The sequence below is a fragment of the Rhipicephalus microplus genome, chromosome 1 (genome assembly GCF_043290135.1).
Source record: "Rhipicephalus microplus isolate Deutch F79 chromosome 1, USDA_Rmic, whole genome shotgun sequence".
In the NCBI taxonomy this organism is placed as follows: Eukaryota; Metazoa; Arthropoda; class Arachnida; order Ixodida; family Ixodidae; genus Rhipicephalus; species Rhipicephalus microplus.
Genome location: NC_134700.1, coordinates 238,741,282 through 238,757,371, shown reverse-complemented (window position 1 = coordinate 238,757,371; position 16,090 = coordinate 238,741,282). Strand labels below are relative to the sequence as shown.

At 45.6% G+C, this 16,090-nt stretch overlaps 1 protein-coding gene and 1 long non-coding RNA gene across 5 annotated transcripts in view; both read right to left on the bottom strand.

The window, feature by feature from the left end:
* LOC119166108 (synaptogenesis protein syg-2) overlaps positions 1-16,090 on the bottom strand; it is a 149,367-nt gene that overhangs the window by 121,920 nt on the left and 11,357 nt on the right. The window lies entirely within an intron of this gene.
* Positions 4,207-6,156, bottom strand: LOC119160152 (uncharacterized). Its single transcript, XR_005108260.2, has 2 exons — positions 5,116-6,156; positions 4,207-4,402 (listed from the first exon to the last, which is right to left on the bottom strand). It is a non-coding gene; the product is annotated as an uncharacterized LOC119160152 (long non-coding RNA).

The window sequence follows — 16,090 nt, the reverse complement described above, 5'->3', positions numbered from 1 at the left end:
GCCGCGGAAGAGCGTGCGGGAGGGCTGAGGCCACATGTGCCGCCATCTAACGAAGAAGCGGAGAACTGAGCAGTCTCGGGAGAGTATTGAGCCTGGCCTACTTGGTGTCCACTGCTTCACATTTCGTTCGCTAACAAATGACAAATGCAGTGAAAGGAAACGCGTTGTCCTTCCTTCCAGTAACAGTTGTTGAAGTTTCGAGTGCTAAAACCACGATATATTTGTAAGAAACGCCGTAGGGAAGGGATCCCGAAATTTTGACCCCCTTGAGCTCTATACGTGCACCTAAATCAAAGTACTCGAGCCTCCAGCATTTCACTTCCATGAAAATGCAGCCGCCGCCACCGGAATAAGTTTCGACGAAGTTCGGTTCAGCGGTCGAGTACCATACCCCCTTGACCCCGTGGTGGGTTTGCAAGTGGTCAAAATTTCAAACGTTGATTGATTGATATGTGGGGTTTAACGTCCCAAAACCACCATATGATTATGAGAGACGCCGTAGTGGAGGGCTCCGGAAATTTCGACCACCTGGGGTTATTTAACGTGCACCCAAATCTGAGCACACGGGCCTACAACATTTCCGCCTCCATCGGAAATGCAGCCACTGCAGCCGGGATAAGATTTCAAACGTAAAAGCAATGTTTGTTCTATGTATTTACACTTTATCATTTTACCGATATCCATTTTTTTTCTTACTGTTTCACGTATTTTATGTGTATACATCATTGTGCCCATATCAGTGAACTACAGGTATGGTCTTTTGTTCCGAACTGCAGCGATTTCTTCGAGATTGTATGAATAAGATAAGCGAAATAAGCGGATGAGTCTTGCGGCACCTCGTAAGTGTGTTGCGCGATGTTTTTTTTTTTTTTTCGTGAGAATGACTTCAACCACAACGTCGAGACTAGTTCCCGCGCCCCGATAGTGACGTTTTGCAGATGGCCACTGACCTACCTTCGATCAGACTGGTCTTACTGCCAAATGCTGGTTTACTGTCTGCGCATCGATGTCACTGATAACCACCATTAGGTCTCAATCCTGTTTAACTATATAAAGAACATACTTGTACTTTGATTTGCAGCTTGTAATCCGAGGCCTATATGGCTTAAGAAGCGTAATTAAGCCGCACTCGGCGTACTACTTGTTGTTATTCGAAGTAGCAGTTGGAGGCATCAAATCATCGTTGTGTTCGGTGGTACCGGCCATAAATCTGTTAAAATAGGGTTCTTCTTCCCATTCAAACAACCACATTGGGTTTGTCAAGCTGGCTTTGATTAGAGTTGCAGCAATCACCTGCATGTGGCTGTCATGCGATCGATGTTTATATTATTATATTTATTGTTCATCAAGGACTCTTTTTCACAGTAACATAAGTGATCAGTAGGATCCAGATTTATGGGCACTATAGAATCGGGTTTTAAGTGCCAAAGTCAAGGAGGCAAATCGCATTTTTAGGCCCCCAAAATCCTAAATATAGGTAGAACAAAAATTTTTACAAAGAATGCAGGTTTTCGAATAAATAGGTGTGGAACTTGTGCCTACAACGGGGGTTCCACCATTGATCGATGCTGATTGGCCCAGTGAACTGCTATGACCTCTTTGATTGGCCCAAAATGCCGCCATTACGAAACTCGACAATGTGGTGGAATCATACAGTGTTCAGAACAGCACCCCAGGAAAGAAAAAACATTGTTATTAATTTATGAAGGTACAAGGACGCCAATGATTTAGCATGACCATGCAATTTTTTCCCTTTGGCTTACAAAGCACGGTCCCTCCCTTAATTGTCCACCTCAAGGGCTCCTCACCATGCTTGGGCGTTTCTACATGTGACTACTGCGGAGATGAAGAGACCATCGAACACGTCCTGTGCAGCTGCGCTTGCTACGACACACAGCGATGCCAGCTACGGATGGTTTTGAATCGACTTGACCCCGGACCATTTTGTGTGCAGAAGATACTAGGACCTTGGGCATCTGCCTCAGTTGCGCAGAAAGCAACTAAAGCACTGCTACTTTACCTTAAGTCAACAAACCTGAGCGACCGCCTGTAAACTGTGTGTGCTCCCCGAGTGTGCTCGTGATTGTGTGTACCTTCTCATCTTTCTGCAACCTCTTTTCTCCACTTTATCCCCTCCCCAGTGCAGGGTAGCAAACCGGATGTGCGTCTGGTTAACCTCCCTGCCTTTCCTTGCATCTTTATCTCTCACTCTCTCTCTCTCTCTCTCTCTTGGGCGTTTCGAGCAGGCAAGGTAAATGCGTCCACTTGGCGCTCACAATCTTGTCTGTTAAGATTTGCAGCGTTACGCGCCCTGAAAAGGGTAAATGTCAGACTGACCACCACTTGCCCCCAACTCATGGGCATGTGCCCCAACATGGCAGTAGTGCACGTCTACAGCAAGGAATGGCCCTACGTTAACGTCATAGTACGTGACATTGCGAGAATTATTTGAGGCGACGTGTGCAATTTGTGCAATCTGTTGCTTGAATAGAAGTACGAGATTGACAGACATATCAAAACATACGAACAGAATCTGCATGCCTTATATTTTTTGCTTAACTTCTTATCGAGCGAGATGCGAGACTAAGGTGCCTCTATATCGCTTGCGTTCTAGCCGTTCTCTAATGTGCCTTTAATCCCCTCAGCCCTTCCCCCAGTGCAGGGTAGCAAACCGGACGTGCGTCTGGTTGACCTCTTTGCCTTTCATTTCTTCCCTTCCTCCTCCTCCTCCTCCTCCTCCTCCTCCTCCTCTAATGTGCCGCTGCCAGCCCGCTTCGCGTGTTTTTGGTGCATCGTCCTTTAGAGCAGTTCCAGTGACGCGACGATGAGTATCGTGGTAAGGATACACGATTCATGCCTGTCGCTCCAAGCGTGCATGCATAGACGGATCCATCCTACAGAAACAGGCAGTACAATATAGAGAACGCTAAAACGACACAACACAGCTTGCGTGCGGGATCTGGCTTGGGCATCTCATGCGCTTGTCACCTTGCTTGCTCACGACGCGTTGATGCGTCTGCGTCATGTGGTCTTCCCGATCCCAGTTGCTCCGATACCGAAGAGGGCAAGGGGGAAATTTCGCTTGCGAAGTCTACACAGGGCGAGTGGCAAAGATTCCCAGCTTTTCTCATTGCATCATATTCTCGCGACTCGTAATGGACAAACTGAAAAAACTGTTGTGGCCCAAAGGTTTTCATTCGGAACGCAGCAACTTGCACTGCGTAACATTGTTTCTCATGTGACCTGGTAAAGTGCCCTTCAAGAAGGAAATGACCAACAAAACAAAAATCATGCGGACATCTGATTTTTTTTACCTGCACTATACTTTACCCTGATGGCACTCGAGAGTTTCACATTCGTTCTCCATCGTCCTGCGGCTGCACAGAAGCACTTCCCATTTCCCCGCACGTGCGAGCAGACGCCCGAGAGATGCCGAATAGATGATGCGACGTGGATGAATACATGTGTTGGGGCTAACTGGCCTTCTCATTGGCTGAAGGGTTTTGTAACCTTTACCGCGCTGAAAGGAGGGCACCATCCTTACAGCACTGTCTCGATTATGCCCGGTAACATGAAAACCGCTATCCAAAGTACTCGAAAAAAAATTAGGTTAAAGTACGTTCATATAGACACCAATTTTAAAAATAGCCATTTATAGGCACATAGAGGAATTTAGGCATAAACGTAAAAAACAGGCACTTATAAGCACTATAAAAGCAATATAATAGCCCTTTTAAACATCTCATTTATGCGCTTAGATATCAAAGTGGCACGACAGGAACGCAAGAAAGAAAATAGGTATTTGCCTATATAATCCGGTCTCTAATGATCAGTTTCATAAACGCTATGTGCAGAAAAAAATGTGATCAGGATGCCTCGAAATTTCGCGGACTCAGGCATACCACTTGTTAACAGCGAAGGAAGTGTGTAACACGTGCAAAAGCTTTCGCGGGTGGAGCCTGGTCACATGGGAAAAAAAAAAAAGAGGGGGCAGGGGCATGTGGCAACATCTAGCGTGTTTAAATTGATATAAGTTAACGTCTCAAAAGAACAATACGATTGTGAGCGAGTAAATCTAAGTACGCGGTCATCGGGCGTTTTTCTTCTTGGATGTTAAGAAACGCCCGACAATGTCTAGATTACTTGGATATCTTTTGTGAAAATACAGGACTACCGAATCAAGCATGCTCTACATACGAACACTGCTTTGACAACGATTGCGTATATACGCTTTTATTACAACAGCTGCAAACATGTCTGCATCATGTGGAACGCCCTTCCAAGTGTCAACCCTCAGCCGTTGAAAGTCGCGCAGGCGAAGACCATGCTGAAACACTTGCCCCAAAAAGCCATGCGTGCTCATTTTTTTTTCTTTGTAATCGTTTCTTTTCATTTCAGATATCTGCAATTAAAAAAAAAATAAGACGTGCTGAAACACTCCAATACAACTTTTTGCTCGAACAATGCAGTCTGCTCTAAGTAACAGATGAACAGGACGCAAAAGTGAGTGGGTGTATCGGTGCGGAATGCTTTCACGCACAACTTAAAATGAATATACTATACGTAATCAGCCACGGTACACGAGAACGAAACAATAATTTGATATAGTAAACGTGCGGCTAAATTTAAGCCTACGAGTGGTTTTGCATTCTTGCATGAAAATTGGGCCACTGTGTTCAGGAACCGGATCTACGTCCTCATTTTTAGCAGCGTGGCGCCGCTAAGCTAATACGATGGGGGGATAATTTACACAGATACCAAATAAGCGTATAGCTTAAGTAAAATGAAAAGTCAATCATACATACGGCGCAGAGAAACGCGTATATCGGTGCTACTCATTTATGTGATACTTTGCGCGAGCTGGTAAAAGTTAAGGAAAGCAGACTACGAGTGAAATAGCTAAACGCATTAGCTTTTGTGTGGAGCACAAAACTTGTAGCATCGCTCAGAAACGTGTTAGTGGCGGCTGGTTAAGATCACAGGTAACCGCTTTCAAGGCAAAGTTCGTTAAAATTTGAAATCTGTGAGGTGAAATACGCGCCCTACAGAGCGCTAACGTCCTTACGCGAAAATTAGGACAATTATCGTTAGAACATGACTTATAATAACACTTACGTTAGTCGCAGGTCATCCGTCAGGGCAAACTCATGGCCTAACCTTTGACGCAGTGCGAGCCTCCACAGCCTTTTGGACGACAGACTAGACCTTTGGCTTCGCATTCTTCGTCCGTGCACTCTTCGTAGATGCAGTCGCTCCTCTCGGCCCTTTCTTTTGCCGAGAGCGCCCACACGCTGCCAGAAAACACGCATGCGGACGCCAGCAGGATGACGCAGAGAACAGATGTATTCATGTTAACGGTGGATTCGAGTCAACTGAGGCGCACGGCAGTGTCCTGGCAGACAACGCACTAACGTCGAAACTCGTGCCTCATGCGCACCTGGCTGAACGCCTTTTATTGGCTGGCCCACTGATTTTTTTTTTTTTGTCAACCCTCATGTTCCGCACAGCGCAGCTTCTGCTTATCGAAACATGTTCGCATATATTTGATGCGTTTCCACACACGCTGACTCACTCACAAAAATGGGATGCATGAACCGTTGTTTTGATTACGACGCTTCCTTTGAACATAGCTGTACACTGAGGCGGAAGTTACTGCAAGAACGAAGCAATGAAAGCAGAGCACGTGGCTGCAATAAAGTGCTGCAGCCCGGCAGAGAAACCGAGCATATTCAGAATAGAAAAACACAGGAGAATCTCTGCGTATCGTTTCCTGGTTGTGGCGACGGTGAAATGAAGCCAAGGCAATTCGACGTGCTGCTACTGCTGCTGATATTTCAGTCGAAAGGCTTGGTTCGAGTAACTCAGCGTCAATACATACACACATATTCCACATTTTCTATGCGTGATTCCAGCGAAAGTAAGTAAGAGAAGTTGGCCATACGGATACAATAATAATATCTTGGGCTTAACGTCCCATGTTATGATCACTATGAGATGCACCTTGGTGAAGAACTCCGGAAACATTCGACCATATGGTGTTCTTTGCCGTCCGCTGTTATCGCACAGCAAACGGGCCTCAACCATTTCGCCGGCACCCCAAATGTGACCGCCGCGGCAGGAGTCGAACCCGCCACCTTCGGTTCAGTAGCCGTGCACCTTAACCTCTCACGCACCGTGCCGGACCATATCGGTAAAAAATAAAATGGCTGTAACATATATATGTAAATACTGCATGATCATATAGGTTTGAGCAATGAATAAAAAGAAAATGGTTTTAAATACAAAGGAATTCACTTTAAAAGGCAACAAACTACAAATAAATGACTTGAGCAGCAGTTGAAAGAACGCAGAAATCAATTCAGTGTCAATTGAAAACATGTGCATGGATGTTCTCAATATTTTTTCCCCTTTTTTTGCCGTTAGTACTGCTGAAGACCAATACGGACGACATATTGTAGTAGTAGTAGTAGTAGTAGTAGTAGTAGTAGTAGTAGTAGTAGTAGTAGTAGTAGTAGTATTTTATGTTGAATAAGAAGCCATAATGGTCAGAGATATTCTCCTGTATTCCCCATTCCAAGTCCTTCCCAATCAAGTCATTTGAATACTTCTATCGGTGCAGTGAACAACAATAAAGAGTGGTCACTTCTTTCTTGTTTATCTCCTCGTTACTATTTCAGTGTTTTCATTTTCTTTTTATATTTTTTTCTCTTTAGATAATCCAGCTAATTGTGACGTCTGCAATGTCGCCCAAGATGTTTAGCGAAGTTGTTCAATGTGACATTTTCGCATTCGTTAATTGTTGCACAAAGCTGGATCTTCAAGTGAATGGTTGTTACATTCCTGAGCCATCTATGCCTGTCTAACAACATGTGAGGTTGTATCGTGATCTAAGGTCATAAAATGAAGCTCATGCACCATTCGGGACACCACTATGCGGCTTCAATCCAACACCGAAGACTGAAACGAAATAAGCTGAAAACCACGTATTGTTTAACATTAGGCTTTTCCGCGCCCTTTGTTATAATGCTGCATGCGAATCCAGAATATTTCAAGAAAAAAAGTTTGGAGTTTTGCGACGCAGTTTGAGCACGTTGTTTCTGCGGATTCTCCTGGTACTTCGGCACCATGCAAGCTCAAAGCGTTGCGCGAGTAGCAACGCCGAAAACGAAGTTATAATTTTATTTCAACGAGACGACCGCACTTATTTGGGACAGCTGCCACGCACAGCAGCTGTTATCCTGATCTGAAGATATGTTTCGTTACGTGGCAGCGATGACGATGGCCATGGCGTTTTGATTAACATAACATTGCTAGTCACGCGTAATATTTACGTGGTTCAGGCTTGGCCACACTACTGTGCGCCAAATTTATGAAGACGTGCCTTATATTTCGTGAAATAGAAAACGACTTGTGTTTTAAAATATCTAATTCTGAGAGCAACAGCAAAAGGACGCAAGGTGCGTTGTACGACAGCCAATATTAGCATTGCTGTATATGCTATCTTCAGATAAAGGAGCCATATACAGTAACTCCAGCCACCATGAAGTGAGTCTGCTGGTATGTCTCAAAAAGCGGCGCACGGAGAATGAAATCAACCAATGATTGATTGATTGATTGATTGATTGATTGATTGATTGATTGATTGATTGATTGATTGATTGATTGATTGATTGATTGATTGATTGATTGATTGATATGTGGGGTTTAACATCCCAAAACCACCATGTGATTCTGAGAGATGCCGTGGTGAAGGGCTCCAGAAATTTCGACGAGGTGGGCTTCTTCAACGTGCACCCAAATCTGAGCACACGGGCAAACAACATTTCCGCCTCCATAGGAAATGCCACTGCCAAAGCCGGAATTCGATCCCGCGACCTGCGGGTCAGCAGCCGAGTACCTTAGCCACTAGACCACCGTGGCGGGGCAAATAAACCAATGAGGTCAGCGGTGGAGTAATATGTGAAAAGAAATTTTTTTTCTCTTCTTCTGCTGATGCTTTGAAATGTAGATACAGTGAACCAATTTTTTATTATTATTTTTTGGGGGTACCTGTAGTTATTATCAACACTACAAAAACTCCAGTGCTTCCGAAGGCAGACCATGGAACGTTGCAGGGCCATTTTAAACCTTGCTGATAAGTTTGAATGTGTACAAAAGTAAGCCCACGACAACTAAGATTTTAATTACAAACGCTTCAGACGCCATAGAAATGTATTTTACCTGAACCTGCACTCAACGAAAGATATGCTCCGCTGCGGTGGTCTAGTGGCTAAGGTACTCTGCTGCTGACCTGCAGGTTGCGGTATCGAATCCCGGCTGCGGCGGCTGCATTTCCGATCGAGGCATAAATGTTGTGGGCCCATGTGCTCAGATTTGGGTGCACGTTAGAGAACCCCAAGTGGTCGAAATTTCCGGAGCCCTCCACTACGGCGTCTCTCATAATCATATATATATGGTGGTTTTGGGACGTTAAACCCCACATATCAATCAGCTATCAACTAAAACTAATAAACAACAAAATTTATAAAATAAATGATGCGACGTTCAGTTGCGAATGAGCAAAGAATTGAAAAGTGTGAGGTGTTTAGGAGCTTCAGACTAATTTTCGGTAATGCCAGGTTTGCGAAAAAAACCTGGTAACTTTAAACTACTGAACCGCAGCGGCGGTAAAGTACGGCCACGAATCATCTCATCTCTGGCTTGCGTGCACCCTCTTTCGTGATACCAAAGACTTACTCTGTGTTATATAAAGTTTACATATGCCAATGAATGGTGACACAAGCTCTAATGCATTTGTGTGTTTTCTAGAGAAAAGCTACAAGATGATTCGCATCCCTCTGTGCAGTAATAATGATATGTTTGAACATCAGTGAGAGAGAGAGATAAAGATACAAGGAAAGGCAGGGAGGTTAACCAGACGCACATCCGGTTTGCTACCCTGCACTGGGTAAGGGATAAAGGGGAGAAAAGAGGTTGCAGAAAGATGAGAAGGTACACACAATCACGAGCAAACTCGGGGAGCACACACAGTTTACAGGCGGTCGCTCAGGTTTGTTGACTTAAGGTAAAGTAGCAGTGCTTTAGTTGCTTTCTGCGCAACTGAGGCAGATGCCCAAGGTCCTAGTATCTTCTGCACACAAAATGGTCCGGGGTCAAGTTGATTCAAAACCATCCGTAGCTGGCATCGCTGTGTGTCGTAGCAAGCGCAGCTGCACAGGACGTGTTCGATGGTCTCTTCATCTCTGCAGTAGTCGCATGTAGGAGTGTCTGCCATACCAATGCGAAAGGAGTACACCTTTGTGAATGCAACACCCAACCAAAGGCGGCATAACAGTGGCGCATCGGAGCGGGAAAGTTGTGATGGTAGCTTTAGCTTGAGCGAAGAATCCAGTTCATAAAATTGACACCTTTGGAAGCTGGTAGACGACCAGAACGTGCGTGTGAGATCTCGAGCCAGCAGGTAAAGTTGTATTGCTGCATCATTCCTTGATAGAGGAATCGGGACTACACGGGTTTCTTCATGGACTGAGCGGGCTGCATCATCGGCTAATTGATTTCCGGTAATACCGATATGTCCAGGCAGCCATTGATATGTAATATCATGCCCTCATGCTAGAGCTTCATGATGGCAATGTCTTATTTCTTGTACCAGTTGGTCATGGCTCCTCCTATACGCATGGCAGACTGCAAACTCTGAAGCGCTGCCTTCGAATCACAGAATATGACCCATTTTCCTGAACGTTCTTGAACGAGATATTGTAAAGCAGCCCTTATAGCAGCAAGCTCTGATGCCGTAGATGTAGTCATATGCGACAACTTAAACTTGATTGTCATTTCTGCAGCCGGAATTACAGCGGCACCTGATGAGCTGCTGGATGAGACGGACCCATTAGTGTATATCTGCGTTCGGTCTAGTACAACTCATGTAATAATAGCAGTGTTGCTTGCTTCAATGCTACTCTGGAGTGACTGCTTTTCTTTTTGATTCCCGGAATTTCTAGACGTACTTGCGGCTGGTCGAGGCACCACAAAGGGCATGCCGTTCTCGCAGCTGGCGTATATCCTGATGGAATGCTGTTTAGGTGCTTAGCTATGACGTCTGAAAACGTAGCACGTGGTCTTCCGGAAGGTAGAAGGACCAAGTGGTGGTTGGGGACACGGCTAGCATGTCAAATGTGCGCTCTGAGGCAATCCACAACTATATATATCCTGACCGGATGGTCTTTGGCAAGCATGATTATGGCATAAGTAGAAGCGCATCGGGGCAGTCCTAGGCAGATATGCAGTGCCTGACCCTGCAAACTCTCCATTGAATGAGTATTCGATTTGCAAGTGTTAGTCAGTACTGGCAAGCTGTAGTGCAATAGACCCAGAAATAGGGCCCTGTACAGCTGTAGCATGGAGGCCACAGAAGTTCCCCATGCTTTACCGCATAAGAATTTCATGATATGCACAATAGATAGCAGTCTCTTCTTCAAATACGCACAATGTGGGCTCCACGAAAGACTTCTGTCGATTATTATGCCCAGGAAACGATGCGTCCGTGCATATTTGACACTCTGCTCATTGATGTAAACAGGGTATGGCGTCATTGGTTTGCGTGTAAACGCCATCAACGCGTGCTTCACAGTTGATATAGTTAGGCCTTGTTTCTGAAGGTAGGCTGTTGTGAGGGTTGCTGCCCGCTGTATTTGTGCACACACCTGAGGGCGAGTAACTGCAGCACTCCAGAGGCAAATATCATCGGCGTATATGGATAGGCACACCGACATTGGCAGAACCTTCACCAGACCATTGAGGGCCACATTGAACAATGTGGGGCTTAAAACACCTCCCTGAGGTACTCCGCAGTAGGTGTAATGTTGGGCAGTTGTACCCTCATATGTTTGTACAAAGAAACCCCTGCCAGTTATATAATCTTTTATCCATTGAAACATTCGTCCACCAATGCCCAATGCTGCGAGAGAAGTGAGGATGGCATCGTGAGCTACATTATCATATGCAACCTTCACGTCAAGAAAGAGTGCCACTGATATGCGCTTGCGACTTTTTTCTTGTTGAACAAATGTCGATAAATCAAGGACACAGTCAATGGAGGAGCGGCCCCGACGAAAGCCTGCCATGCAAGAAGGGTATTTGGTGTATCGTTCCAAGTACCACTCGAGACGAAATAGAACCATTCTTTCCATCACTTTTCCGAGGCAGCTTGCGAGGGCAATAGGGCGATACGCTGTCAAGTCCAATGGTGATTTTCCCGATTTCAAAAGTGGTATTAATCGACTAATTTTCCATTCTCGGGGAACACTGCCGCTGAGCCAGGAGTTGTTGAAGCATGTTAAAAGTTCTTTTCTAGCTTTTTTTGCAAGGCGTCCCAACGCACTATAAGTAATACCATCAGGACCTGGCGATGACTTGCGCTTAGAGGCGACTAACACACCTTCCATTTCTTCCATGGTGAACGGTATGTCCATTTCTGGTAATCGCGTCTCAGGAACGATCACGGCGTCGATGCTCTCGTTCATAATATTCCCGGCAACTCTCGTGCAAAATTCTTCAGCCACCTCGAGTTCTAGTTTTCCATGATGGAGTGCCAAAGCTTTAAAAGGGTGCCGTTGTTGTGGAGAGGGGCGAAGACCACGAACTGTTCTCCAGATATATGACAGCGGTTTATGAGGGTCTAGAGATTCGCAAAATGCTTTCCAGCGTTCGCTCTCCAGTTTGTGAATGTGTCGTCGAATCTTTTTCTGGAGCCGCCTTGCTTCCCTCAGATCGTAAATTGATCTTGTGCGTCTGTATCGTCGTTCAGCACGCCTTCGTATAGCTCGTAATTTTTCCAGTTCGATGTCAAACTGTGTTACTTTAGACGAAAATGGTAATTTACATTTGGACGCTTGCATAGCTTCCACTATGGTATTTTCCAGGCTGCAGGCGAGGCCTTCTTGGCAAGCATTCTCAACACGCGATGCAAACATCGACCAGTCAGTGCCAATTGCAACACCGGAAGAGAAATTTTTTATGATACCATCGATCGTGACGTAGGTGGGTATGTGATCACTCCCATGAGTCTCAATATCGCAAAACCACTTAACTTTGTGAGAGAAGCACCGTGACACCAATGTCAGGTCAAGGCAACTGCCATACGTGAGACCCCGCAGATATGTGGGGGTACCATCGTTCATGATGGAAAGGTCGCAATCGGAAGTGAATGTAACAATGTTCCGGCCCCTGGCATTCATCCTAGTGCTCCCCCAAAGCATGTGATGGGCGTTGAAGTCACGGTGATGATCCAAGGCGCATCGGTTCTCATTAGGATGTCTTTTAATCTGTCGCAGTCAAATCGCGATGACGGAGATATATATCCACCAATAAGCGTGAACGAAACTGCATTCTTCTTCACACGAAGACACACGTACTGATTGTCGTCATTTGAACTAATTGGGTGCGAAAGATAAGTCAAGTCTGTGCGAATGTAAACAATTACTTTGCTTCGTTCTTCGCAAGCGGCTGAACAAAAAGCTTCATAACCGGACAATCTATAAGGCGTTGATACGTTTGGTTCACATACGACAAGTATAGGGAATTGACTGGCCCGAACAAATTGGCGAAAGTCCGAGATACGGGACTTCATGCCTCTGGCATTCTACTGAAAAATCGACGCACTTTTAACTTGAGTGCGGAAGTGGAGATTTTGTTGAGCCGTTGTGCTTATACGAAGTTAGCAAGAACTGGATTCAGTGCATCCAGTATTTGCAGTGCACTCTTAGCAGACGGAGATTGTATGCTGCTCAGTAGCGTGCGAATCGTGGCAATTAATGATTCCACGATTGCAGCCACTTGCCTGTCTTGGTTGGAAAGATCTCGAACCGGGAGCGCGGACTGGCCGTCATGAAGCTCCTTCGGTTCGCTTGATGCTGCTTCCCTTTGAAGTGCAGGCCACTCTGTCGCAGTTAGGGTATGCTCACTGGCTTTGTCCTTTACAGCCTTTCCCACGGCATGTGGTCTGGGGGGCAAAGGAGGTGGTACTGATGAGAGATCACGCAAACGTGTTGAGGAGGTAGCGGGCGTCCTCTAAGACTGACGTCGACGTGAACGACGCCTTCTGACTTTAGCTGCGGCTTCTCGATGAGATGAGTGATCGCGCACCATCTCCTTCAAGATGGCAATTTCCTTCTGAATCCGCGGGCAGTCCTTCGATGTGGCTTCATGGGATCCATTGCAATTAGAGCATTTCTTGACAGTTGCGACGCACTTATCCGCTTCATGGTGCTCGGCGCAGCGGTGGCATACTGCCGAATTCTCGCAGACGCTGCTCACATGTCCAAGTTTCATGCATTTACGGCACTGGAGAGGCTTTGGAATGAAAGGCCGCACAGCATGTCTGAAGTACCCCACCTTCACATGAGAGGGGAGTGATGTGCTCTTAAACGCAATCTTCACACAGCGAGACTTGCCTAGCCGGGTGACATCAACAATTGGAGTATCCGTTGTTGACTTGACAAGAAGTTGTAAGTCCTTATTGGAAATAGCGACATCAATGTCGTCGATCACGCCGGTTACTACATCACATCCCAAAGAAACATGAGAGCGCACCTGGTTGCCGTCCAAGTCAGTTACACTGCGCAGAACGCCCAACGCACTTGCGTGCAAAACGTCCACAGCCAGTATATTCTTTCTGGCGTTCACTCTTATGTCCGTGATCTCATTTGGCACGAGCGTTTCCAGAGACCTCGACACAGACTGTCTGTTAAGGCGTTTCATGCTGACGGTAGGAAGTGCAGGCAGAAACAGGATGGTATAAGTGTTCGATTTGGGCGCTTCACTTACAGTTTGAATAGTTGAGGATGAAGATGTTCTCATGTTCCTTCTCTTTGCCTTGCGGCTCATCACAGGTCGGAAACCGTCATCTGAGAAGTCCTCACTGCTGAGATAGTAAGCATGAGTATCTTCCCTGTCGCTGTCGCTCGCTTGTCCCATCCGCTTCCTGGAGGCGGTCGCCGCTGACGCCGCTGGTGCCGGCAGGCGCCCGGGGTGGTCTATTTCCATCCCCTCCAATAGAGCAGCGGAAACTGATCAACAGACTTAAATTACAACTGAAATACGCTGGAGTTAGCAGAAGCAGCTCCCATTCAAACACACTTCTTTGTCTTCCGTTTGAACATCAAGTGCTTGTTAAAGGTTCCACAATCTCTGAATACTTAGTTCAACTCGAACAATGGCATGTCTACATCACGCCGTGTAAAGTCCGATAATATACAGTTTTAGTTAAGCACGCAACACCTAAGGAACACAACGCACGGCGCGATATAGGTACGTAACAGCTGAGACTGTCGAGCACAGCGTTATATGGTTTGCCCTACGCAACAACCGAAACGTGAAGTGCGCTTCGGCGTAAACAGCTTTGAATTTGAGTGCAGCTCTGCGTCATCTATAGGTGAGAAAATGAACTGCAGTAGCCGATTCAGTAGCAGTATTAGCAGCAGTATTAGATTCAGTAGCAGTAGCAGTAGTAGATTCAGTAGCAGTAGCCGAATGCAGTAGCATTCCTCCATGGATGAACACGGCCTTCTTTTATTCGCAGCAATTATGCCGTCGACGTTCGCCGCTGTAGACATCTCGCGAGACATCCACCGGTACGGTACGCAATGGCCGTAGCGGGCGCAACGTATAAGCGCCGATATCTATAGCGTCTGCATCTCTTGCGCGCGCAAACGCACGCATCACTCTGAGGTTCAGCGCATGCGCAGTCTTGCTCTCCTTCGCCCGTTGCGTGCGCAACGCCGCAGGCTAAATTAAACTGCTCTATTATCCTTATTTAAATCTTGTCCGCAGGCGTTTGCTTCAATTTTCCTCCAAACAAAACTGAATTGTATACGGCGGTATTATTTTATTTAGAACAATACAGAAGCGTGCAATGTGACGAAACGAAGTCTTTTGGACGGGTGCGTCAAGCGGTGCACAAAAAAATATTATAAATGTATTCTTCCAAAAAAAAAATTTTGCAGTTGGCCTAAAACCGACAAAAGTGATCTTTAGTGTACCTAGAAGCGAAGCTGCTTCATAATTTAGTTAATCGTGTACAAGTTCTGTCAAAACAAGACGGAGAAAGATCGCTTCTTGTGTTGTTCTTACTGTTTCATTTTTTTATATACATCAGTGGTTCGTTACCTCCGGATGGGACAAAATGACCTAATAAGAAGTTGTTTCTGGGCTACTTAGTGTACACTTTACACTCAACATCTTCATTTTTGGTGCGAAAGACCACGGGATAAAATGAGAGCTGTCGATTCATATTAGACGTTCATCTTGTTTCCATTCGATTTGTTGACAAATTTCGGAGCCAAAACTTTCATTGATATAATACCGTCTTCCATAGTACGTCCAACAGCTGTGCGTAATTCTGCAAGGAAAAAAAAAGAACAAAAAAATTGAGCACTGCAGAACAATGTAGGCTACGTTCCGAACTGTAACGTGCTCCAGAAAATCACAAATGACAGTTCAGCCTTTGCTATTTTCTACTGGTCTAACGAATCTTTCAGAAGGGTATCTTGCTGGGAGAGTTGGTAATATTCCATTTATAAAGATAGCATTCCTTTTCTGCGTCGTTAGCGCTACGTTTAATAACGAAAATCTCGCTCCCTAAAGTGTCCATGAAACTTTCAATTTAAACTGGACAATCATAAGTACCGTTATTTGAGCGAACGATATTCTATCGCGTGAGCTACAGAAGTCACAGACTATCCTACTCTTTGGTCATGCATTTTTTTTCTCGTTTTCACCGGGTGACCTTCCGCAATTGCTCACCGGCATGTGCTAGATCGCCGAGTCCACGCAGAGCGTTCGGCTGGTTCGTGACTACGTCACCAGGCGCCGCCACAAACCCGGTTGTCCACGTGACATGCTCGGAAACTTCACGTTATTTTTTTTTCTCACGGCACATTTGATTTCCTTTCCCTATATGTAGGGAAACTGATTAGGCGCTGTCCTTTATACTTTGTCCATCACGCACTAGTAGCAATAAATTTTATTTTCAGCCACAAACTAAAAGCCGAGCATTTCGCCCTCCTGCACTACCATAAGGCGCTGTTCTTCC